Here is a 26,960-nt window from a genome sequence, read left to right on the forward strand (position 1 = left end):
TCCTACATCTCTACACCGGGTGACTCCAGGTAGATCAGCCGCACAGACAGCTGGGTTGGCGCAGATATAGCTTGGCGGGACCAGGGCCTGATCTACCTGTCCTGTTCTTTTTGTTTATTTATTTTTAGTTTTGTAATGTTTATTTATTTATTTTTGAGAGAGAGACAGAGACAGAGAGACAGAGAGAGACAGAGCGTGAGTGGGAGAAGGGCAGAGAAAGATGGAGACACAGAATCCGAAACAGGCTCCAGGCTCTGAGTTGTCAGCACAGAGCCTGAAGCGGGGCTCAAACTCATGAACCGTGAGATCATGACCTGAGCCGAAGTCAGATGCTTAACTGACTGAGCCACCCAGGCGCCCCACACCTGTTCTGTTCTTTATGGCCAGGGCAGTGGAAGGGACCGCTCTTTCCACAGGCATGTACCAAGCCCGGACCTTGACCCTAGCCTGCCAGGCCTGTGTTTGCTGACTGCTGGGGCCAAACCCTGACCTCTGCCAAGAAGGCCCAGAATGGTGTGGGACAGGAGCTTGATGCTCTGGGTTTTGGGCTCTCTTCACTAGCTGTGGAGCTCCTCTTGAATCTCTCCATTTTTAAATCTGTAAAATCACTATTATGATAATACACAAAGGCTTATCAAATGAGACAGTCACATAAAGTTCCTTTACAAACTGGCCGCTACCATAAAAGCATAAGGAACCACAGTCGTTACTGTAGTGGGTTCCCCAAGGCCAGCAGTGGGCATGACGCCACAGGCACTGCTACCTAGGGAAGGTTCAGTTCGGATGTGCCTCCTAGGCACAGAGCGGGTGGTGTCCCGATGGGTTCCTCTTTTAGGCAGGAACCCCGGGGGGGGGGGGGGGGGGGAAGGGGACCTGTTGGTGGCTTTGTCTCAGCCTCCACACTAGCTTCATAACAGCTGCCGTTTGTGGAGCATTCAATCTGTGCCCAGCACCGTGCTAAGCATTTTACACACACAATGTCATTTTTTTTCTCCCAACATCCCTGTGCGGTAGGTAGCGGGGCACCGAGCGGTTAAGTAACTTGCCCAAGGCTACACAGCTAGTCAGGGACAGAGCTGGGACTCCCTACCAGGTTGTCTCCTTCTTAAGTTAGTGCTCTTAGCCTGTGTGCCAGGTTACCTCTGTATTTCCCACGATGACCTCTGTCCTGGGACGGAGGGGAAAAGGTGGGTCAGCTGCTTGATGGTGTTGCAGGTGCTGGGCCCTGCTCCTCCTGGGAGAAGAGATGAAAGCCAAGGCATGCGGGGTGGGGAGTGGGAGCACCATCCCCGAGCCCGGGGGAGCATATCTGACTCCTCCTCATTCATCCCCTAAAGACACCAAGGCGGGGCCCCCTCCACACCTTCGCTGGTCTTGTGGCCCACAAGATGTCCTTTATGCCTAACCCTCCCAGGCTCCTGCCCCCGCCTGGACCCAGCCACGCTCTCTCTGCTCTCTGGGGAGGTGGAGAATTACTCCATCCCACCCATAACAAGACTTCTTTTTCCAAACTCACAGATCTACTTCAATCCCTCTCATCCTTTGTCCTTACTGTCTGGACGTCAGCTTCCCCTCACCTGTTTGGTTGGCAGGCACCCTGTGGGGAGGCTGACAGATGCCTCCTGGGGACAACGGCTGCAGTTCCTAGGCCCCTCCAGCCTGAGGACAGGGTTGGCCCACTGGGCGGCCTTGACCCAATGTGGAGAGTCGGACCCCAGCACTGGGAGGCGTAAGTGGGTAATCTTCCTTTACGAAGAGCAATGCTTTCCTAACAATCTGCAAGAGAAATGTACCTGCAGGTGACAAGAAATTTAGAAGACATCCCATCCATTCGTTAAGCACTAAGTACACGCTACGAACCTCTGTTGATCCCTGTACACGTATTGTAGTCCTCACAACTCCCAAGCTGGTACTTTTTTTCCCTAACCCGTTCTACAGATGAGGAAGCTGAGACAACAGAAGTTAAGTGTCTTGTCACGGGTCAGATGGCTAATCAGTAGAGGAGCCAGGATCAAACCCCGTTCTGTCTTGCCCCAAAGTCTTCGCTCTAAACTCGCCAGCACACTGTTCCACTGCCTTGCAGAGAAACAGACACTGAGGTACACAAGAGGGATTGCACTGACTCCTCTCTGCTGTCTCCACCCCTTAATGTCTAAACCAGATAGAAAAAAGGGGCGCCTGGGTGGCTCAGTCGGTTAAGCGTCCGACTTCGGCTCAGGTCATGATCTCACAGTCCATGAGTTCGAGCCCTGCGTCGGGCTCTGTGCTGACAGCTCAGAGCCTGGAACCCGTTTCAGATTCTGTGTCTCCCTCGCTTTCTGCCCCTCCCCTGTTCATGCTCTGTCTCTCTCTGTCTCAAAAATAAATAAACGTTAAAAAAATTTTTTTTAAACCAGATAGAAAAAGGATTTCTTTATGGCTATTCTGTAGGGTGTAGCACTTTCCTTTCAGACAGACTATTTCTTAAACAGGTTTGGCTGTTTACTGCATAAACATTTCAAAATACAACTGGATAACCCCAAGCCATTTGAATCAATTAGACAGTGGTTTCTTCTTTGGCCAGCATTTATTGAGTACTTACTTTAGATAAAGCATTCTGTGTTAATTATTTTTATTTAGTTCTCATACTAACCTGAGTTAGGTGGTGGTGTTGTGAGTTTAGTACGTGGTTAAGCACCTTGCCCTTAAAATCAGGCTACCTGCCCTGCTGCTTGCTAATCATTTGACCTGTGTGACCATGGGCAAGTCACTTAACCACTCTGTGCCCAGTTTCCTCGTTTGTTTTTTTTTAATCTTTTTTTTTTTTATCATTTATTTACTTTCGACATAGAGACAGAGTGTGAGTGAGGGAGGGGCAGAGAGAGAGGGAGACACAGAATCTGAAGCAGGCTCCAGGCTCTGAGCTGTCAGCACAGAGCCCGACATGGAACTCGAACTCACAGACCGTGAGATCATGAGCTGAAGTCTGACGCTTAACCGACTGAGCCACCCAGGTGCCGCCAGTTTCCTCATTTGTAAAATGGTCACCACAGCAGAGTTGTGAGGTTTAAATGGGCTAACAATGTAAAGCACTTGGAAGAGTGCCTGGCATTCTAGTAAGCCTCGGTTACTGCAGACCATTTTACAGATGAGGATGTTGGAAGGCAAGTAGTTTGTCTAGCTAAACTGGGAGAGCTGACATTTTAATCCAATGAGTCTGATGCCAGGACCCAAACACTTAACCACTACTACCTCTTAGTGGCCCCAATTCCTTTCCTTTAAACACACACACACACACACACACACACACACACACACACACTTTACTGGGGCACCTTGTTAGCTCAGTAAGTAGAGCATGCAACTGTTTTTTGTTTTTTAATGTTTTCTTTATTTTTGAGAGAGAGAGAGAGAGAGAGAGAGAGACAGACAGACAGACTGTGAGTAGGGGAGGGGCAGAGAGAGGGAGACACAGAATCCGAAGTGAGCTCCAGGCTCTGAGCTATCAGCAGGGCTTGAACTCATGAACGGTGAGATCAGACCTGAGCCAAAGTCGGACGCTTAACTGACTGAGCCACCCAGGCGCCCCTAGAGTGTACAACTCTTGATCTTGGGGTTGAGAGTTTGAGTCCCATGTTGGATGTAGAGATTGCTTAAAAATAAAATATTCAAAAAAAAATTCTTTTTAATTCCAAAACCCACTTTACTGAGGTATAATTTGCATACCATAAAATTGACTCACTTAAAGTATATTTCAATGACTTTTACTAAATTTATAGAGTTGTGCAGCCATCACTATAATCAAGTTTAGTACATTTGTATGATCCCCCAAAAGATCCCTCCTGCCTATTTGCAGTCCCAGCCCCACCCCAGACTGGGGCAACCACTAATCTACTCTTTGTCTCTATGGGTTTGCCTCATTTGGGCATTGCATATAAATGGAATCCTCCAACAGGTGGTCATGTGTCTGGCTTCTTTCGCTTCCCAGGATGCTTTTGAGGTGCTTTCACATAGCAGTTGATATTAGTAGTTTGTTTCTTTTTATTGATGAGTAGTATTTCATAGTATGGATAGACCATATTTTGTTTATTCGTTCTCTGGCTGGTGGACATTTAGATTAATTCTACCTTTTAACTATTACAAAAACCTTTTAAAGTTTAATAATTTATTGTGAAAAATGTCAACCATGCAGTGAGCCACCACAGACCCATCAACCAGCTTCAACAGGAGCATTAACATCCGCCATTATTCTTTCATCTAGACCCTTCTCAGACACCCTATCATCTCAGTCAGTCTTTGACTTCTTCCTTTAGGCAAATGAGTTTTTATTTAATTTTGAATAGGTAATGTATTCATAAGATTTGAAGAGTATAAAAGATATACAGTGAAAAGTTTCACTCTGGAAACTTCTATCCCCCATCTGCTCAGTTTTCACTCAGTGCCTTCCAACTACTGTTATTTTCATATATTTTACCAGAAGGCATATATAAGAAGATATGAATATATAGTCTTTGCCCACTTTTCACACAAAAGGTAGCATATATTATTATACTGTTTTGCACCTCGATTTTGTTCACTTAATAATATAGTTTAGAAGTCTTTTCATATCAGAAGATAATTTCCTTACCCTTTTTTAAAAAAAATTTTTTTTTAACGTTTATTTATTTTTGAGACAGAGAGAGACAGAGCATGAACGGGGGAGGGGCAGAGAGAGAGGGAGACACAGAATCGGAAGCAGGCTCCAGGCTCTGAGCCATCAGCCCAGAGCCCAACGCGGGGCTCGAACTCACGGATCGCGAGATCGTGACCTGAGCTGAAGTCGGACGCTTAACGACTGCGCACGCCACCCAGGCTCCCCTTTTTTTTTTCTTTTTTTCTTTTTTTTCTTTTTTAGAGCTTCTGTTATTCCATGGTGTAGAGGTACCTTAACTTATTCAGCCTGCCACCCACTCTGGACATTTGGGCTGTTTCCGATTGTCTACAGCCAATGCCATGGTTCTTAAACTTGTACCTACATCATTTCTCACTTATACCAGCATGTCTGTAAGATAAATTTCCTAAGAAGGAGTTGCCGGGTCAGAACATATGCATTCATAGCATTTGTAATTTTCATTGATTTGCCCTCATTGGCAACGGTACCAAGTTACACCCACACCAGCAATATGTGCAAGCACTTGAGTCTCCATTTTCTCGCCAACAGTTAGGACTTTTTAACTTTTGCATAATAGTCCAGATCTCGCCTCATTTTCTCTCCCTCTTTCTTTCTTTCTCTTCTTATTTCGCTTTAGTTTATACATTTTTATGTTCAGAGTCTTTGAATGGGTTATTCCCTGCCCACCTTGAGTCACTTTTTAAAGCATTTTTGTGAACAGCTCTTTGGCGACGTAATTCACATACCATCCAATTTACCCGCTTAAAGTACACCCTTCCATGGTTTAGTCTGTAGCTCATTTTTAATGCTCATCTCTAACATTTTAAAACAGTGTTTTCTAATACAGAAGCCATACCTGTTTAGTTCAGAAAACTTGGAAAAAACAGAAAGCCCCAAGAAAAATAACGTAGTGCCATCACCCAAAGGTATCCATTGTTAACATTTCTTTTTAAACAAAAATGGTATGGGGAGCCTGGGTGGCTCAGTCGGTTAAGCGGCCCAGGATCTCACGGTTTGTGGTTGTGGGGCTCACGACGGCTCTGCCCTGACTGTGTGGAGACTGCTTGGGATTCTCTCTCTCTGCCCCTCCCCCACTCACGCTCTCTCTCCCGAAATAAATACGTTTTAAAAACTGTAAACAAAAATGGGACCTAACGTGTACGCTCTGCTGAGGTTTGCTTTTGTCTTTCTCAGTTCCTTTATGTCTCTCACTCTGGTCCTCAACCTCTAGGGCTGCAAATCAGCATAATTACCATCGTGATGATAACAATTGCAACACTGGTGAGAATACGCCCCGCTCACGGTGAGCTTGCTGGGGGCCAGTGGCTGTGTACTGCGCACTTTATGCGCTCGATCTCAACCAACCCGTGAAATCATTTAGCAACCTTGGTACTGCGCTCACCCCATTTTACCGCTGAAGAAATGGAGGCTCAGAGAGGTTAAGTAAGCTGCCTGATGTTAAACAGGTAGCAAGCGAAAGGAGCTAAGGCTTGAATTCTCATCCGTGTGACTTCAGAAGTCCTGGCCACTAAACTATACGTCATACGAAAGACACTCAGGCCTGGTTCAAAGAAACCAGCCCCGGGGCGCCTGGGTGGCTCAGTTGGTTAAGCGTCCGACTTCAGCTCAGGTCACGATCTCACAGTCTGTGAGTTCGAGCCCCGCGTCGGGCTCTGTGCTGACAGCTCAGAGCCTGGAGCCTGCTTCAGATTCTGTGTCTCCCTCTCTCTCTGCCCCTTCCCCGCTCATGCTCTGTCTCTCTCTGTCTCAAAAATAAATAAAAACATTAAAAAAAATTAAAAAACAAAAAAACAAAAAAAACCACAAAGAAACCAGCCCCTCTCTCAGGAAGAGAGAGGCCTCCAAGTGACCAGATGCCATCCTTAATTCCTGGTCCTCATCTTTCTCTTCTATCAGCCGCTTTTGACACTGCTCTCTCAGGAGGGCCCGGGGGTTACCACCCCTCGAGAGCAAGCTTGGGGCCCACCAACACCACCTCCAGAAGGCCCACTGTGTTTGGGGGCAGGGCTGCCTCAGGGTCAGTGCCCTTCTGCATTTGCAGGATTTTCTGGCTGCGTGTGGACCCTCTCTGTCCCTCTCTGCTCCTTTAGCCTGCAGAAAGGGAGTAGAGGGAATGGGGCACCTGTTGCTAGAAGAGTGGCCTACATCACAAAAAGATGTGGCGACCCCTCTGGCACCAGTCAGTTTATAACTGTCCCAGCCCCAACCTGTTGGCGGAGAATCACGGGACAATGGTAAAAGCACTGACCTCCGCCCTTCATGAACACCCTCCGGTTCCCCTCTCTCACTTCCCACGTCCCCCCACCATGTTCCACCCTCTCCAGCACTTTGGGGGTATCTCTAGCATCTGAGTTTGCTAAGCCAAATAGCCAGCGGGAGGCCCATGGCTGTTAACCAGAACAGCAGGCTGGTTGCTTGGTTGCCATGGCAACAGCTGTTGTGAGTAAGTGGTCCTTGTGGCAGAAGACGATGTAATAAACCAAATTTGGGGCCCCCGTGGGCATCTGCTAGAGGTGCCTTCTGTGGCACTGGGCTGCACGCAGGGGCTGTGACTGAGGAGGTGCCAGCCCAGAGGTGCATCCTGTGTCCGGAGACCCAGCTCTAGACATCACCCAAGGCCAAGGCCTTGCCCTTCTGCTCCCAGCTATGATGTATGAGAGCAGCCCTCCCGCTGAGAACAGCCGGAAAATCTGGACAAAGCATTGAAAAGTCTGCATGAGGTTACGAATGAGGTGGATAGGGCAGATGTCCCCTCCCCAGGGACCCATTTTGGCATGGGCACAGTGGCCCTGTGCTGCTGTTAAAATAGCAAAACTCCTGCCAAAAGTTGTCCAGGCTTGCTGCGTGCCTTCTCTCCTTCCATTCCTCCTTGATGCCACTCCAGCCAGGATTTTGTCCCTACCGTTCCTCTAAAATGCTCTTGTCAAGGTCACCAGTGACCTCCAAGTGACTAGATGCCATCCTTAATTCCTGGTCCTCATCTTTCTTTTCTATCAGCCGCTTTTGACACTGTGAGTCACTCTCCGGTCTCCTGTCACTCTTGGCTTCAGGGAGACCAGACTCACCAGCTGTTCCTTCTCCTTGTCTGTGCTGGGGCTTCCTCTTCCCTGACCCTTGAACCTTGGAGGGCCCAAGAGCTTAAGGCTTGGTCCTCCGGTTTGTTCAGTCTTCACTTGCTCCCTGAGGGATCTCACCTAGACTAGGATCCCAGAAAACAGGCTCTAAGCCGAAGATTTGCCTCGGGATGAACACCTGTAAGAACGCAGAGGCACCAGGTGACCTGTGATGCTGTTGCAGGAAAGGCTTCAGCCCACAGTGCTGGGATCTGGGGAGTGCCAGACACAGTGCTTGTAGGAATTAGCTCGCTAAAGCCCTCGCAGAGGAGGTTGTGTCATCGTCTCCATTCTGCAGGTGCAGAGGTGGAGGCTGGATGAAGTTATCCAGCTTGCCCACCATGAGGAGCTGGGATCCGACTCAGTCTGGTTGCCTCCCGGCACCCTACCCTCCTGCTGCTCTATAGAGCTCCAACAGAGCATGCTGGGTAAACTCCAGGGCCAGGTCCCTCGGAGGCCCCCTGGAATGCCCACTGCAGGGCTCCCTGGGCCTGTCCTCACCCTGCTGAGAAGAAACGTGTCCCTCCGGAGGTCTGGGCCAGGGCTGGAGGCCATACAAAGCTGTGGCAGTCTCTTGTTTCACTCAAAGATGCATGAGAAATTTGTACCTGCTTCTTGATCATTAGAAAAGTAATATCCAGGTGCACCTGGGTGGCTCAGTCAGTTAAGCCTCTGACTTTGGCTCCGGTCACGATCTCATGGTTCTTGAGTCCGAGCCCCGCGTTGGCTTCTGTGCTGACAGCTCAGAGCCTGGAGCCTGCTTCGGATTCTGTGTCTCCCTCTCTCTCTCTGCCCCTTCCCCGCTTGTGTTCTCTCTTTCTCTCTCTCTCTCAAAAATAAATAAATAAACTTAAAAACCAAAACAAGAAAAATAATGTCTGATCTCCCAAATATTTGAACAAAAGGAAGAAGCACTGTGGTTACCTCATGTCTTTGTGTTTCCCTGGATGGATTACCTCATATCCTTGACCCCTTTATCCGGTAGATGTGGGCACTGAAAATGAGGACAGAGGAACAGATTCTGCTTTCCCACCACCTAGGCCCGGAGCACACCCCCTCCATCTTTCTTTCCTTTCCTGCATTTTCTCCAGGTGCTATGACTCACAGCCCCCTGGGCTGGCGGCCGTCAGGCTGGGGGTGGGGGTGGTGGAAGGTGCTGCTAGGGAGGCCCCCCTCGGATTCTGTCCCTATCTGCTCCTAATACACCAAGGCTGCTGCGTTTCAGGATCTGACAGAGCTGTTCTCTGTTGGTGAAAGAATTCAAGCAGCCCCAGAGACAAGATGAAGGGATGAGGACCCAGAGAGCCAGACCTCTCTTTTCCCAAGTCCCCTAGTGCCCCCTCTCAGCATACAGCGTGCGCACCTCAGGGAGCCACGCGGCACAGATGGTTCTGGAATTTGAAGAAAAAAAAAAAATCAGTGACCAAATAAGCAGATCTCTAACCTTCGGGGATGAACCCCGATGCCTTTCTGAAGAACTTTTATATGTAAAGTGTACGTGTGTGTGTCACACACACGCATATATGCTCCATACTCACGAGCATGGCCCTGTCCACACAAAAGCTTGTACCCGTGTGCAGATGTAAGCACATCGGCACTACCCACACGCGGGCCCGTGCACACACACACAAGTGCACCCACACACTCCTGCAAGCAGCCGCACCCAGAACTGGAAACCCTGACGGGGTCAGGACTGGGATGAAACCGTTCTCACCCTTGATGTTGCTGGAGCCACAGCTGTTGGCTGCTGCCGTGGCTGCCAGGGCCACCTCCAGAGTTGCTGTTCCCCAGGGGCCGGGTGACAGCCTGTGGTCTCTTGGAAAGCCATTCTTGCCTTTGCTAGTCAGAGCCCAGGGTGATGTTTAAAGCGTGCAGGAGACGCTTCGAGTGTAGGTTTGGGGGACAGCCATTGAAGCATCTGCAGAATTTTCACAGCATCCACCCTGAGGCTGGAGGGAGAATAGAGTAGGCTGGTTTTAGACGTGACCTCCTGGGTTTCTCTGACTTTTGAAGTGCTGGGCATCAGTTTGGGGCCCACAGGAGGAGGGCTGAAGATGGGGCTCTTAATGGGTGATGGGAGTTGGAGGCGGAGGAGGGGCACTGGTCTAAGGTGGAGTCCCTGGGGTGGGGTCCTGCCCAGACAGGGGAAGGAAGGAATGACTGGCCAATGGCAGAGGCCAAGGACATTGGGTGGTCAGTACCTGAGAAGGCCAGCTAGCAGTGCTCAGTGTTAGGGCTGCGGCTGTGCCCCTAGCCTTGGCCCAGCCAGACAACTCAGGAAGGACTGGAGCTTGGCAGATCCCTGAAGGGGAACAAGGGCCGCGTGGCAGGCATTGTCCCCATTTTACAGTGAAGACATCAGGCCAGACAGCTCATGAGTGGCAGAACCAAGAAGGAAAGCCCATGTTCTTTCTTTAAAAAAGATGATTCGATTTTTAAAAATCACAAAAGCTACACATGCCTGTTTTAGCAAATGCAATAATACAGAGCTATCTAAAGGAAAAGTGAACACTGTCCTTCTGCCCCTTCTCCCCACCCCACTCCAATACCGTCTACCCGAGCTAAACATTAACAGCCTGCCGTGCAATTTTCTTTTCCCTGTGATCACAGAAATGTACACACACACACACACACACACACACACACACAGCTAGCTCTCTCTCCCTGGCTCTCTCCTTACACACAGAAAATGGACTCTCACCCTTATAAATGATCCATCCAGTGTCCCTTTCCCCTTAAAATACTGGAGACATCTCTCCAAGACAGGGTGCTTAGGTCTACCTCATTCTAGAGGATGGCCTTAACCACAGTTTGTTTAATGAGCCCCCATTAATGGACACTCAGGGCGTTTCAAGGCTTTGCCAACATAATACGCATGCTAGAAGAGACACTCATACGTACGACTTTATACACTCCTGCTTTCTTTCTGTTGTGTAAAGCTCCCACACTGGGATTACTGCTCAAAGCTCTATATGTTTTATTTCTTTTTTTAAATTTGTAAAATATTTATTTATTTTTGAGAGAGAGACAGAGTGCAAGTGGGGGAGGAGCAGAGAGAGAGGGAGACACAGAATCCAAAGCAGGCTCCAGGGTCTGAGCTGTCAGCCCGGAGCCCAACATGGGGCTCGAACCCACAAACTGTGAGATGGTGACTTGAGCCGAAGTCAGACACTCAACCGACTGAGCCACCCAGGTGCCCTGTATGTTTTAAATTTAAACACACTTGGAGCGCCTGGGTGGCTCAGTCGGCTGAACGTCCGACTTCGGCTCGGGTCATGATCTCACGGGTCATGGGTTTGAGCCCCACGTTGGACTCTCTGCTGTCAGCCCTGAGCCCGGTTTGGATCCTCTGTCTCCTTTTCTCTGCTTTCCCCCGACTAGTACATGCATGCACACACTCTGTCTCTCAAAAATAAACATTTTTTTTTTTTAAAAGGATCTTCCTTAATGTTCGGTTATTCTACTGAATTTTCTTACAATATTTTTTCATATGTATATTTTAAATTCATCTGGAATTTGTTTCAGTATCTGTTGTGAACTAGGGACTAATTTTGTTTTCTTCCATATGATTAGCCAGTTATGCCAACACTAATTATGCCAAACTATCTTTTCGTCACTGAATTAGAATGCCGATTTGTCATATACTGAGTTCTTGTATATATTATTTCTGGATTATATCCTGTTCCTCTGATCTTTTTGTTTTTTCTTCAGCCAGCACCATATTGTTGTGATTACAGAGGCTTTAGGTTAGGTTTAATAACTGGTGAGGCAAGTCTCTTCTATTGTTGTCGTTGTTGTTGTTGTTGTTGTTGTTGTTTGCTTTCTTTTGCGGGGGAGGGGCCGGGAGAGAGAGGTCTGCGCCCTCTTCAGATGTTTGTTCTTCCAGAGGAACTTTCCAATTTTGTTGTCAAGATGAAAGCAAAGGTGACTGGTATCCCCACCGGGAACGGCATCTGTGTCGGCCCTACATGTGTTTGGAAGCCCATGGTCCTGTCTCCGTACGGGGCTGTCGTTGGCACCTCCCGGCCTTGTGATCCCTCGATCACATAGGAGAGCAGTGAAAAAGGTAAAGGCAGCTTCAGCCTGAGCTTGGAACTTCCCCTCTGCAGAATATTGTTGTGCTTTCCCTCGGAAAAGAGATGCAAATTCATATTATGTTCATCGGGTTTGGTGATTCCGTCTTGGTTTAACACCAATAGTGGCTCGGAGATAACTTTGTACTGCCTGACATGCTGCAAAAATACCCAAGACCAGTGTTTTGGGGTATGTAGGTAAGTTTTGTTCGTTCGTTGTTAAGAGATGCCAAGAGGCAGAGTTGCTAGAAAGGAGGGCGTGCTCATTTAACGCGGCACTAGCTCCATCCGGATTGCCCGTGGCACCCCCCCCCCCCTTGGGGCTGTCCTCCTGGGCTCCCATCTGTCTCCCCACCTTGTCGTTGGCCCCTGGTTGGTTCTTGGGGGAGCGCGTAATTGGGGCTGGTTCACTGTGCAGCTGCTTAGGAGAGCTACTAAAGGGAGTGGGCAGCAGACCCAGAGCCGACACAATACTCCTTTCTCCGCTGCCTCCTCCCTGCCCCTTCAGCCATCCCAAAGGCCCAGATCACACAGGTAAGAGGCACCGACTTTGGATTCCCTTCTAGTTCTTCTCCCTGTCCGCGGGACCCCCGCCAGCTCTAATGCTTCCTTTCTCTGCATCACATGAGATGAGACATTTCAGCAATTCTTCCTCTGCATCACATCCCCCTCCATCCCCCTCCCCACCCTCCCACCCTCCTCCCTCCCACCCCACCCCCCTCCTGCCCCATTGCTTTAGAAGTGCTTGCTGTGAGGCAGTGCCCTGGGAGTGCTGAGCTAGATTCGATCCCTGGCTTTGTCTCTTTTTTAAAAAAAATCTATATTTAACCAGTTTGTCCCTAAAGGGAATTAGCCAAGTCATGCCTTCAGTGAGTGCCAAAGGCTTGGGATTGCACTAGGAGTTCTGAACCTGGAGTCCAAGAATGGACCTCAGGGAGTTTGTGCAAGTCTGAAGCTGCCCACAGCAGCACGTGGGCCTATGTGTGCTTTATTTTCTGAGGAGAGTCCTTAGCTCTTAACAGGGTCTCAGAACAGATGTGTGACCACTCCCCTCCTCCCCAAAAAGAACCACCGCCAGGAGGACAGGGTTAAGTAGCTTTATAGGCAAGCAGAGTAAAGGAATGGCATTCTAGAAATCGAGGGAAGGGTCTTAACAAGAAGGGATGGGAGGGGGAACTTTGTATGCAAAGTTTTGTGTGAATATACCTTCCGAGACTAGGATACAGAGCTTTCATTACATCCCCAAAGGGTTCATAAGTCCCATATTTAAGAATCACAGATACAGAGGCTCAATGACATTTAAAGCATTAATGTTATCTGAGAAGATAGATACTTCTAATAGAAATTTTTTTCAAAATGTAAATGCATTTAATTCATCGTAGAACATCTGAAAAACTCTTCAGGGAGTCTTCTAAAATTCATTTATAATCCCAATGCCACTTTTTTTTTTTTAAGATTCTTCCAGAATGTCTGCTCTCTATCTGTCTTTCATTCTCTCTCTCCATGTATGTGTGTGTGTATGCAAACTTAGAATCACAACGATTTTTAACATGATTCTTTCTACTTATTTTATGAGCACTGTCACCTGTTGTTAGTTTTCTAAAAGTGTTTTTCAAACTTCTCTTAATAATAGAACACTTACTTTCAAACCAAATCTTATGCAGAGGTCCAAAATATGAAATAAAAGATGAGAAGTTCTAGCTAAAACACAGGGAGAGAAGAAACCATTTGAAAGCCACTGCTTTTAAAATGAGTTTTAATGGCTACCTAGTATTGTATCATATGTATGTGCAGTGTGGCCATGGCTGGATTTAGCAAATAAAAATACAAGACATCCAGATAAACTAGAATTGCAGATAAACATTGAATAATTAAAAAATTTTTTTAATATTTATTTTATGTTTTGAGAGAGAGAGAGACAGAGAGCAAGTGAGGGAGAGAGAGGGAGAGAGAGGGAGACACAGACTCTGAAGCAGGCTTCAGGCTCTGAGCTCTCAGCACAGAGCCCGGTGTGGGGCTCGAAATCACCAACCACAAGATCATGACCTGAGCCAAAGTCAGACACTTAATCAACAAAGCCACGAAGCACCCCTAAACATGGAATAACTTTTTAGTGTAATTATATTCCAATTTGAATATCATAGAAACAGTGAATACTTTTTTAGAATAAGTATATCCCATGTAATATTTGGGACATACTTACACTAAACAGATTATTCACTGTTTATCTGGAATTCTAATTTCACTACGCACCTGTATTTTACATGGCAACTTTATGTGCCCTAGTTTATCTGACCAAGCTCCCATTGTTGGACGTTTAGATCATTTCCAATGTTTTGCTAACTAAAAATTACTGAGCAGTGTATCTTTGTACCCACATCTTCATAGACTTATTTTATAACATCCTAGAATCAGAATTGCTAGACCAAAAGTGGTAAACAGTCTAAAGGCTTTTTATTTATTTTATTTTTTATCTTTTTATAGAGAGTGCAAGTGGGGGAGAGGGGCAGAGAGAGAGAGAGAGAGAGAGACAGACAGACAGACAGACAGATAGACAGAATCTCAACACTGGGCTCGATCCCACGACCTGGGATTATGACTTGAGCCGAAGTCAAGAGTTAGATGCTCAGCCAACTCAGCCACCCAGGCGCCCCTAAAGGCTTTTGACACATTTGCCCTGTTGTTTTCCACCAAGGAATATATTCTCAAGAGCCCTGCATGCAAGCACCTGTTTCTGGAGGAGTTAAATATGCATCAACCCATTATTGATGATTAGTGTTAGGTGTTGTTCTGCCCTGTCCAGACCCTGAGGCAGTAAGCTTCAAGGGGGGCAAGTTTGATCCTTGGGGTCCAGGATAGCCAGAAGTGCCTGGTTAGTCCAACGGCATCTAGGTGCTTGGGGTCAGGAGTCGGGGCTGATAAGAAATGGGGTAGGGGTGCCTGGGTAGCTCAGTCGATTAAGCATCCGGCTCTTGGTTTTGGCTCAGGTCGTGATCTCGTGGTTCGTAAGTTTGAGCCCCACATCGGGCTCCATGTCGACAGTGGGGAGCTTGCTTGGGATTCTCTCTTCTCCCTCTCTCTCTGCCTTTCTCTCTTCTCTGCCCCTCCCCCACTTGCGCGCGTGCAGGCTCTCTCAGAAAAAATAAACGTTTTTAAAAAGTGCAGTAAGAAATAGGGTAGAGATGTGCAGGCCATAAAAGGAGAAGGGGTCACCATGACAGACTTGACCCAGGAAAAGTAAAAGTAAGCTGTAATGAACGAGGCCTGTTTTAAGGCATTATTTTTAGTAAGCAGGCTTGCATTCCATAAAGACAGCCGTTCCAAGGAGGGGAGAGGCTACAGAGGAAAACTTCTCAAAGGAGGGTTTTTTCCACTTAACAAATAAAAATTACATAAACATAGTAATAACCGAAAGGATAGAAAAATCATCCATAATCTCCCCATCCTAATAGATCACTGGGTCTATTCTTAGGTAGGCCTTTCTGGTCAAGCTCCATACTTTTCACAAAGCTGCAGCCACCCAGCGTATATGATTTATATCCTGCCCCTTCCTCCCCATTACCATGCGAGCATTTTTCTGTGCCGCTACAGAGCTTTCAGAGCGAGGACTGTTGATGCTATTTTTTCTTGATCTCACAGGTAATAATTATTCATCAAGACAGATTAGAACATCCAGAAAAACAAAAATGGAGTCACAATGCACATATTAATTTGTAGCTTGCTTTTTTTTCACTTAGCTTTGTATGGTTAGAGAAAATACATTTCTACCATCTTTTTAAATAATCGCAATGTGTTCTATGGAAGGACTACACCATGACTTATCGAACCAATTCTCTGTTCCCGGAAGTCTAGGGTGGTTTTTTTTTTTCTCCACAATCTTTTGCTATTATAAATGGAGCCTATTTTAATAATTTCCTTAGGACAGATTCCTAAAATTGAATCATATGTATACATCATTTTCAGCCCCTTGATACATACTGGTAAGTTTACCCCTAGAAGATTTATACGAGTTTATATTCCCTCTAATAAAGCATGAGAGTACGCTCATTTCCCCACAGACTCGAACAATTATTCTAAATGGCTGCTAAATATTCTTTTCAATTGGTGGGACACAATTTACTTACTGTTTTCGCTGATGCTGACATTTAGATTGTTTCTAGTTTTCATTCTCATAAATAAGACTGTTGTGAACATCTTTGTGCCTAAAATTTGTCTATGACTAATTAAGTGATTAAAATAGGAATCCTGGACGAGAAGGCATATTTACACGAGTTATTCCCTCTTTCCAAAGGTTAAATTTAAACCTTCTGGATATATGGGAGATTTGGGGCCCAACTGGCACCCTGCCATGGCTCGGGGAAGATAATGGATAGAATAAACCAGAAAAGGCTGTGCGCCAAAGGATATAGCACTAGAAATGTACCGCCAGACTGTTTTCCAAAAGGGTACCGATTTAATAACCATTCTGGTGGCTTAAAAACAATTTAATGTAATATTCAAAGATATTAGTCAAGAAGAAAAGCACTATCTACCATTAACCCACAACAATGTCATTCCCCACAGAGGACTCTTCAACTGCAATAAAACACACATTTCTGTCCCTCCTGGCCCCAGAGCTAGCATGCCCATCTGCCTAGCTCATGCACTTGGCAGGAGCCACTGGTGGGGCTCCAGGTTAACCCTCTTCCCGCAGCTTCCCCATCCTGGGGAGCCTGTGCCTTCTTACCTCCTGTGCAGAGCTCAAGGAGGAAACACTTTTGTGCCACTCAGAGCTGCTGAGCACTCCTGCAGCTCTGGGGCACCATGTACACCCCTTCTTGATGTGACAGACATCTCCTGAGCACCTACTGTGTGTTGAGAACAGCTATAGGTCGCATACAAAGAAGTTCTTGGCTCTTTAGAGATGCTCCAGGATCTGCAATAGACACATAGGGAAGAATGATGGGGTGAGTGGATGGATGTTACAGATCATTTAATGTTCAAGAGGGAAGGAGCCTCAGAGAGCCTTTTGCTCAAAACCCCCTCCTTCTTAAGAAAACCGTTGAACCTTTTCTTTTTAAGTTTTTATTGAAATTCCAGCTAACATACAGTGTGATATTAGTTTCAGGTGTACAACATAGTGATTCAACACCTCCAGACGACACCCGCTGCTCATCACAACAAGTGCCCTCCTTCATCCCCGTCACCTATTTCACCCATACCCACTCCTCCCCTCTGGCGACCATCAGTTCGTTTTCTGTAGCTAAGAGCCTATTTCTTGGTTTGCCTCTTTTTTTTTTTTTCCTCCCTCTTTTGCTCACCTGTTTCAACCCCCCTCCTTTTATGCAGTCATCGCAGTCATGGAGAGAAGGCCTCCGGTGGATGCCGTGCCATGATTATTTAAATGCACTCACAACCCCTGGGCGGTAAGCATCATTACCTCCTTTCTGCAGCCTTGGAAACTGCTGTTTGCAGAGGTTACCTCCGGCCTCAAGAATGGCTTGTGGGCTAGCCTGAGGGACTTGACTGACAGCACTTTTCGGCTCCCCTTGGCCTGCCCGCCCCTTTCAACCAAGTTACTAAGTTAAGCACTCCATCCAAAGCACTTTACAAAACGTTTTTTTAAAAAAGTGAAAAGTGGATAAAATGGCAGAGGAAATACCTGAGTACCGTACAAACCCTCAGAGTATTCTGCGGTCGGTGCCTAGAGTACAGGTGAGGTTAATGGCCCTGGACCAGCGCTTGGCTTCTTGGCTTCTTACTCCCCCTCCCCCCATACCCCATTTTCAACTGCGAGGCTTGTGCTTTGGGGAAGAATCGGGAGCCATCAAGCTGGGCCTCCCAGCATTCCCCGAATGTTGAATTCACCTGCCACAACACCCACCCACACACTCCAGGACTCAGCGGCCCTATACTGCTCCCCTCCGCCTCCACTTTGAAGGGTAGCACAAAGCGCCACCTCAAAACATGCCACTTTGGTATATTGATTATTTTGAGCTGTGGGCATTTGAAAACCAGCAAATGCAGGGAGAGGCTTTCTCTGAACTCCCATCATCTGCCTAAACACAGATCCTCCAAAAAGGAACTCGTTGGTCTTATTTATGATTTATTTATTTAAATTTTATTTAAATCCAAGTCAGTTAATGTATAGTATAGTAATGGTTTCAGGAACTCACTGGTCATAAATCCCCTTCCCGTGAGTTTCAACAACCAAGGAAGATGGACTGTTATCATGAGAGAGGAGACTAGAAGTCAATACCACATCCAGACAAACTGTCACAAACCATCATACCTCCCATCTGTTCTTCTAAGGGACCATTCATCTTCCTAAAAGCCCTTTGCTTTCCCCTAAGAGATCCACGTCCCCACCCCCTTTCCCTATTAAGATGGTGTATACTCCTGAATTCTAAGCGCCTTGGGGAGTTACTCATTTTTCCTTGGGCATCTTCCATGGATGCATGTTAATAAACTGTTTTTCTCTTGTTGACCTGTTGCTGTTTATAAAAAATGCAGCTTTGGTCTTAATCCATGGTGCTTGGCTCATAGCCCTCAAACCCTTGGGATTTCCGGAGTGATAAGAGCAATTGGAGCATTTTTTATTATAATATTGGGTCTCGTGTCCTCTGTTATGTTAATGAGGTGACTTTGGGACCGGGACGGGGGGGGGGGGGTGGGGGGGGAGGGGGGCGCGCTGGTTGCCAGGGGAATGAATATTTTGACCTGTGAATAGAGGGGTGGACCTTTCAGTCCCATCCCCTGATTTCCAGGGAGGGGAGAAGGGGCTGAAATTGGAATCAATTGCCAATGACCAGTGATTTAATCAATCATACCTATGTAATATGAGGCCTCCAGAAAAGCCAAAAGGAGGGGGTCTGGAGAGCTGCCCCGTTGGGGAACCAGAATGCTTTCATGTGCCACCCAAGTTCCACTAGAACAGAAGCTCCTTTGTTCCGGATTTTGCCTACTGAATCTCTTCATCTGATTGTTGATTCATATCCTTCAGTAGCCTCTGTAATAACCCCATCATGGAGTAAGCTCTGAGTGGCTCTTGCATATTAATTGAACCCTAGGAGGGGGTCATGGGTTTTTAACCAGTTTGTCAGAAGCACAAGTAACAACCCTGGGCTTGTGGCTGGCATCTGAAGTGGTGGACAGTCTGTGGGACTGAGCCCCCGACCTGTGGAATCTGAGCCTCTCTCCAGGTAGACAATGTCAGAATTGCGTTGAACTGTAAGACACCCAGTAGGTGTCTGAGAATCACTTGTTAGTGGTGTGGGGGAAACCCTGCCATATTGGAATTGGGTCCCAGACCCTTTATCTTGTCTTTTAGTGTAGGAGTCTCAGCTAAGAACTCAGAAAGGTAGAGGGAAAATTATTTTTCTTTCTCATAACTTCTCTTCCCCTCCTCTCCATCAGGAGTAACTCGTTCCTGGCTGGTACTTCTGCCCCCAAATGTTACAGATGAGGAAGGGCTTACCTTTTCATCTATTTATTCATATCTGAGATTCATCCAGGAGATGATGATGTTGAGGATGACAATCATTTAGCTCAATTCTTTTATCTTAGATAGAAAAGTATTAAGGTACATGTTTTTAAAAAGAATTTTATTGTTGGGGCGCCTGGGTGGCTCAGTTGATGAAGCGACCGACTTCTGCTCAGGTCATGATTTCGCAGTTTGTGAGTTCGAGCCCCGCGTCGGGCCCTGTGCTGACAGCTCAGAGCCTGGAGCCTACTTCAGATTCTGTGTCTTCCCCTCTCTCTACCCCTCCCCTGCTCACACTCTGTGTCTCTCGGTCTCTCAATAATAAATAAATGTTAAAGAAAAAAACTTTTAAAGAATATTATTATAAAATAATACTTATTTATAAAAAAGAAAACAGGCTTGTATAAAAGAAAAGGTAAAACTCTTCTGTCTTCCAGCCTACACCTGTGCCACTTTTTTTTTTTTAATGTTTATTTAATTTTGAGAGAGAGAGACAGAGACAGAGCACGAGCGGGAGAGGGCAGAGAGACAGGGAGACACAGAATCCAAGCAGGCTCCAGGCTCTGAGCCGTCAGCACAGAGCCTGACACGGGGCTCGAACCCACGGACCGTGAGATCATGACCTGAGCCGAAGTCAGACACTTAACCGACTGAGCCACCCAGGCGCCCCACCTGTGCCACTTTCTGGAGGTGACCACTGTTTACCGGCTTGCCGTGTATTTTTCCGGGTATATCTGTGCATTTACATATGCATGTATTATGAACTGTTTGTACGAAATGAATCATAATAGACATACATAACTTATTCCTTCTAACATTTATTTAGAACTCTACTGTAATGATAAGCTATAATTTAGGGATCATATAATCTCTTACCTAAACAAAGACAAATTCTAATTCACAGGGGCTCCTGAGAACACAGGTATATACTGCGACTGTCTCAGGAAAGTCAGGTTTATGTTTACCTACAAATGGAACTTCTATTGGGGGCGCCTGGGTGGCGCAGTCGGTTAAGCGTCTGACTTCAGCCAGGTCACGATCTCGCGGTCAGTGAGTTCGAGCCCCGCGTCGGGCTCTGGGCTGATGGCTCGGAGCCTGGAGCCTGTTTCCGATTCTGTGTCTCCCTCTCTCTCTGCCCCTCCCCCGTTCATGCTCTGTCTCTCTCTGTCCCAAAAATAAATAAACGTTGAAAACAAACAAACAAACAAACAAATGGAACTTCTATTGAGTTGAGAGGTAGTATTTAAAATGATATTGTGGGGCGCCTGGGTGCCTCAGTCGGTTAAGTGTCCAACTTCAGCTCAGGTCATGACCTCACAGTTTGTGGGTTTCAGCCCTGCGTCGAGCTCTGTGCTGACAGCTCGGAGCCTGGAGCCTGCTTGGGATTCTGTGTCTCCCTCTCTCTATGCCCCTCCCTTGCTCACACTCTGTCTCTTTCTCTCTCTCAAAAATAAGTAAGTGTTAAAAAAAATTAAAATGATGTTGTTGAACAGTCTTGGTCACACCAATTTATAATCTACTGACATATAAGACCTCCTATTTCTTCAAACTTTCAAAATACTGAGCATTATACATATTATTCTTGAATTTGCCAAATCAGTAAGAAATTGTATCTTACTTTAATCTGCATTTATTTAATAATCAATGAAGCTGAACATCTTTCATTTCTTATTGGTCATTTTATTTCACATTTCTATGAACTACTTGTTCATATCCTTTGTGTCTACATTTCTGTTGAATTATTGGTTCTTTCTTCTTGATTTGTAAGAGCTCTTTGCATTTTGGGTTTTAAAAATTTTTTTTTAAGTTTACTTATTTATTTTGAGAGAGACAGAGACAGCACAAGTGGGGGAAGGGCAGCTAGAGAGGGAGAGAGAGAGACTCCCAAGCAGGCTCCGCACTGCCAGCACAGAGCCCGATGTGGGGCTGGAACCCACAAAGCCATGAGATCATGACCTGAGCCGAAATCGAGAGTCAGACACTTAACCAACTGAGCCGCCCAGGCTCCCAGCATTTTGAAGGAATTAGTTATTTGTTTGGCCTATATTTGGCTAATATTTTTTCCCCAGCACAATGTTTGTATCTTGACTTTGGGATATTTTTAGACTTATAAGAATCCTAAGTCTTTATGTAGTTTTTGGTCTTTTTTGGTGACATTTGGATTTTATATCCAAGATTGCAAAAAACAAGAACAATGGGAACAAAAAGTAACTAACTTTTTCTGCATACTTTTTAATTTCTTTTTTAAATTTAAATTTTAGGACTCCTGGGTGGGTCAGTTGGTTAAGCGTCCGACTCTTGGTTTCAGCTCAGGTCCTGATCTCACCATTTTGTGATTTCGAGCCCCATGTCCGTCTCTGAGCTGACAGTGCAGAGCCTGCTTGGGATTCTCTGCCCCTCCCCCACTCACACTGTCTCTGTCTCTCTCAAAATAGATAAATAAACTTAAAAAAAAAAGATTTAAATTTAAATTTTGAGCCGCCTAGAATTTATTTTGGTTTAAGAAATGAACTCAGTGTTATTTGTTTCCATATCGTCTGGTCACTTTTCCTAACATCATTCACAGAATAGCATATCTCTCCCTTCTCCCTCCCATTGGAAATGCAACTGTATCTTGTGCCAACCCTCCATATGTACTTGGTTCTATTTTTAACCTCTCTGTTTTCTTTTATTGATTTGTTTGGCTTTATACCAATAGTATCTTGCTATATAAAGTCTGCGGTCTTTCATATGTCTTAATATCTGGTAGGTCTATTTCCCTATCTTCATTTTTCATTTCTTCAGATTTTTCCTGATCACTCATGTTTAAATTCTTCTGGTTGAATCCTCCTCTACCCCCCCCCCTCCCCCCGCTGCCAACACACAGGATTTCATTGAATCTATAGATTAAGTCAGGGAAGAGTTATACCTCTGTGTCACTGAGCCTTTTTCAAGAATGAGCCAATTCTTCCCTTTAGGGTTCTGTTTAACCACAGGGTGGCCATCAAGGAAAAACATGGACGGACATATATACTAGGTGGTTTATTTAGATTACATTACAATGCATGACATGGTCATTGTGTTGTTGCTCATTAACAACGTATGGTTTGGTGCACTGTGCGAAACTGCAATGAATGAGGTGCATAACACTACATTTCTATTGATCTCAGCCATGATCAAATTATTTGTGTCTCTGATTTCTGCTTGAATACCACTGCAGCTTTAGCATATCCTAGCAGAACTAATCAAAAGAGCTCTATCTATTAAAAAATTTTAGGATTATCCCCATTTCCAGATTTTTTGGCCACGTTGTATATTGCACCTGGGTAGAATGCTGGGCTGTGGGGGAGGTGCCCATCTAGGGGCACGGTGCTGCTGTGGAGACATGTACTTGCCCCAGCAATGGAGTGCCCCTTAAAGAAAGTCACATGTGCTTTTTTTTCCCAGTTCCCCTTCCCCTCCTTTTTCTTTTTGCTTAATTTGATTTTTAAAGTCCGCCTTTGTGTAGAACTACCTTACCATCCAGCAATTACACTATTAGGTATTTACCCAAAGGATACAAAAATGCAGATCGGAAGGGACGCATGCACCCCCATGTTTATAGCAGCTCTACCAACAATAGCCAAGCTACGGAGATGGCCCAAATACTCATTGACTGACGAATGTGTAAAGAAGATGTAGAACACATGGAATATTACTCAGCCATCAGAAAGAATGAAATCTTGCCATTTGCAACCACTTGGACGGAGCTAGAGTGTATTATGCTAAGCAAAATAAGTCAGTCAGAGAAAGACGAATATCATACGATTTCATCATAGGTGGAATTTAAGAAACAAAACAGATGAACATATAGGAAGAGGGGGGTGGAGAGAAGACAGGGAAACAAGCCACAAGAGACTCTTAATGATAGAGAATAAACCGAGGGTTGATGGAGGAAGGTGGGTGGGGGATGGGCTAGATGGAGGATGGGTATGAAAGACGGCACTTGCTGTGCTGAGCACTGGGTGTTGTGTGCAAATGATGAGTCACCGAATTCTACTTCTGAAACCAATTATGCACTGTAGGTCAACAAACTAAAATATAAAAAAATAAATAAAAGTCTGCCTTTATAATGCTCTCTCCTATTGGTGGGTATAACCTAGTTATTTAATTCTATTAATTAGAGTATATATGAAGCACAGGTAATGTACCTCTAAACTTGATCTACAGTGTCAATAATGTACTGTGCCAGTTCACTACTCTAATTTGGTTTTTTGTTCCAAAAAGTGTTGCAAACTGAGGCACCGGCCCATGATCAGGGCCTTGCTGAGTTCTAATGGGTTGGACTTGAACCTGGCCTCGCTTTGAGCCTCAGTGGGTGAAGCAGGAGGCCGTTGACCCTCTTGAAATAGTCATACTGGATGTGTTCTGTGTATTATATGGCCCATTATTGCTTTTATTTTTCCAGTTAATATCTGACAGGTTCAAGTTCAATGGTTTCTGAATATGAAACACCAGAGGTGCAATGGTAACTCACAAACACTGACACATTACACTTGTGTGATCTGCACCGTATGTTGGCCAGGAGTGTGTTTGTGGGGGCCCGGGGAGCCCTGAGGTGGCCCTGTCTTGGACATTCGTTCTGCTCCCTTCCTTTCTCAGTCGCAGAGCTGTGTCGCTTGGGGGCTTGGTATGGTCAAGCAGACAAGAACCTGAACAGGAGTCGGCTTTGTCCCCCTTTGCTGTGACTGCTGCTGAAGTTCACTGGGGCCTTGAGGACGTGCCTGGCCGGAAAGACCGAGGAGGGCCAGACTGGCCCAAGGAAATTTAGTTATGTGCTGTTTTGGTCTGAGTAATACAAACTCTTACACTTTTCATTTTTTCCATGTCCTTTCTAGCCAAAGCAGAGAAGTTTTCCATGCCTGTGTCAGGCCAACAGATGACAGCACTGGGCAAGTCCCCATCTGAGCCATGAGCTGATGCTCTGAACCCTGAGCCCAGCGGGGAGGCAGCCTCCAGCCTGCACTTGTCAGGGCCTGGTTGTGTTCCGGGCACCAGAGGCCAGCTTGTTTGGGAGCTGAGGGACTCAGTACTGGAAGGGGCCGCCAAGCACATCTGCGCCCGGGAGTAGTCTGAAGACACACAGAGAAAGCTTTGTGCTTAGGCTCCACAGCCAGACAGCCTCAGTTCCAGTCCCAGCCCAGCCGCTCAGCAGCTGTGTGACGCTGGCGTGTTATTTTATCTCTCTGGGCCTCGGTGTCCACTTCTGTAAAATCAGGATCAGAGGAGCACCCACTCGGCAGGACGACTTGAAGCTGGAAATAAGCACCTAGTATAGCATCCAGCTCATAGTAGGCCCTCAGGGAGCTTTTGGCATCAGCTCATTACTGCAGCGGAGACCTAATTGTTCCTCACTCTGCAGCAGCTGCAACAGACTTGGGGGGGGGGGGGTGGCTGGGGACAGTAAGGCAGGGTTCTGGGACCCTTCACAGACCCAGGAATGCTCTACTCAAGCCGAGTAAACGGGTAAGCAGCTGGGAACAGAGCTATCCCACCACGCGTCCCTAGCATTGCCCACCCTCAGAGTCCCTCCATCCCTAGATGACCTCTGGGCCAAGCAGAGTGTGGGAAAGGGGACTCAGGGAGCTTGGTTGGACCTGGAATCTCCCTGAACCTGAACAGAGACCATCTGGGGAATGCACTCCCCTTCTTTCTTGGTGAGACCGCGGGTGCCATCAAACTGCACGGTCATCAGCGCCCTTGGAAAAGTCAGGTTGTGACGGGAAATCTAAGTGGAAGCCCAAGGTGGGCTTCCCAGGCGGCCCTTACCCTGTGCTCCTTGGCATGTAATTGAAGTAGAGCCTCCAGGGCATGTGGGCAAGTGTTTCAAGGTGGTGGTTTCTATAGTAACAGTGAAGGTTCCAGCTGAGTTCGAGTTGGCTCTGCTGATGGTGAAACAGTACAAACGGAGGCCAAATCCCAGACTCATGACGAGGCTCCTTGGAAAGAGGGTCGGGGGGATGACCTCCAAGTCCCTCCTAGTCCTCCGTCCTGTGATTTCACCAGCCCATGACTGGCACTGGTTCCATCCTGCTTCGATATAAAGCAGCGTCTGAGCCTTGCTAGCACCTTGGAACACCTGGAGAGCTTTAAGAACTCCTGATGCCAGGCTCCCGCCTCCAGAGTGTCTGATTTAATTGGTCTTGGGTAGGGCCTGGGCATCGGGACTTTTTAAATCTTCTGATTCTTCTGATTCTAATGTGCAGCCAAGATCGACAACGACTGGTAAAAAGGCAGGTGAGCTAATAATAATGAATAATTACAATGTATGTGCCAGAGACTGTGCTAAGCACATTGTCTACATCATCTCCTTTAATTCTCACAATAATCCCCATTTTCCAGGTGAAGAAGTAGGCTCAGGAAGTGACTTCCCAAGGCCAGACAGCAGTCAACACTGGCATCCTAGCCCAGAGCCCTCAGATTTCCAAGGCCAGGCTGGTAACCCTTATGTAACTGCCTTCGAGGTCATGTGAAAACAGAAATGGGGATGTGTCTGGAGCAGGCCCCTGAGGGCCCCTGAATACCCTAGGCGAGTTTCCCTGTGCCCACGCTGAGGTCCCCGGCCCTGTGCCACCCCAGCATCTTGTCTGGTTGGATAGGACCAAGCGGGGGTTGGCTGCTTCCCCAGAACCCAGCGGCTTGGGCTTGCCGGGAGGGAGGCCCTGTGGGACCTGCCTTTTCATTTGGGAGCCTGACACCTTGCGCTCAGAGCTGGTGAATCATGTGCTTGGTTTCCCAGCCCTCCTGATGAATGGCAGTCTTTCAACTTAGGACACAGCATCAGATGAGATTTTGTTCCCAGGGGAGTGGGGAGTGGTTGGGAGCACATTTTGTTTGCCAGGTGTTTTGGGTTTAGAGCAGACTCAGACAAAAAGTCAGGAGCCATCCATAATATAGAACCAGAGGTTTTTTATTTGCAGCTTCACTGAAATTTAGTGAAAGGCAAGCCCAGCAGGTACCTGTTTTACTGGCAGTAAAAGGAAATTAGACAGCAGTTATTTAAAAGGAGTTTGAGTTGTTCAAATCTTCAATTTAGGGGTACATGTGTGTTTTAAAAGAAAGTTTACAAGGCTTGGGGATTTGGGGTTGAACTGTTTTTTGCTAAAAATGATGTGGAAAATATTTTCCTTTCTTATTTTCAACCTCCCCCTTTGCTGTTTGTTTCCTAAATTTAGCAGTCAAGAAGAAGTAAGCAAATCTAGCTGGAAAAAAACCTGAAGCAGGTCAGGCAGGATTCAAAGTTTAATTGAAGTGATGGACTGAAAATAAAACTCTCCAAAATGAGAAATCATTCTTCCCATTTTATAGAGCAGACTCATTATTTCAGCTTAAACAATTTCAGATGTGGTTGACCTTGTTGGAGGTGGAAGTGCTGGGTTGGGCACTTCCCAAAAGGACAGACTGGGGAGGAGGCCACCGTCTAAACGTCAGCCAAGAGCTGTTGGAGGAGGCTGGAGGGCTGTGGGAGGCCCAGGAGGCTGTCACTCACCATCTCCCAACCCTCCTTCCTCACCCGGGCAACTCCAGGGGGCTCTTAAGTTATTGTCCAGATGGAACCCCCACCCCCACCCCCACCCCAAAGCCTGACCACAGCCCTGCCTCCTGGGGAAGGCTGAGCTTACCCCTCCTGGCTCTGGGCTCAA

The 26,960-nt window shown here is 46.6% G+C and overlaps 1 protein-coding gene across 2 annotated transcripts in view; it reads left to right on the plus strand.

Annotated features, from left to right (window-relative positions):
- GALNT16 (polypeptide N-acetylgalactosaminyltransferase 16) overlaps positions 1–26,960 on the plus strand; it is a 93,284-nt gene that overhangs the window by 27,705 nt on the left and 38,619 nt on the right. The gene's annotated exons all lie outside the window — the stretch shown is intronic.

Source organism: Herpailurus yagouaroundi, unplaced genomic scaffold (genome assembly GCF_014898765.1).
Source record: "Herpailurus yagouaroundi ecotype Mexico unplaced genomic scaffold, PumYag 141, whole genome shotgun sequence".
NCBI classification, from domain to species: domain Eukaryota; kingdom Metazoa; phylum Chordata; class Mammalia; order Carnivora; family Felidae; genus Herpailurus; species Herpailurus yagouaroundi.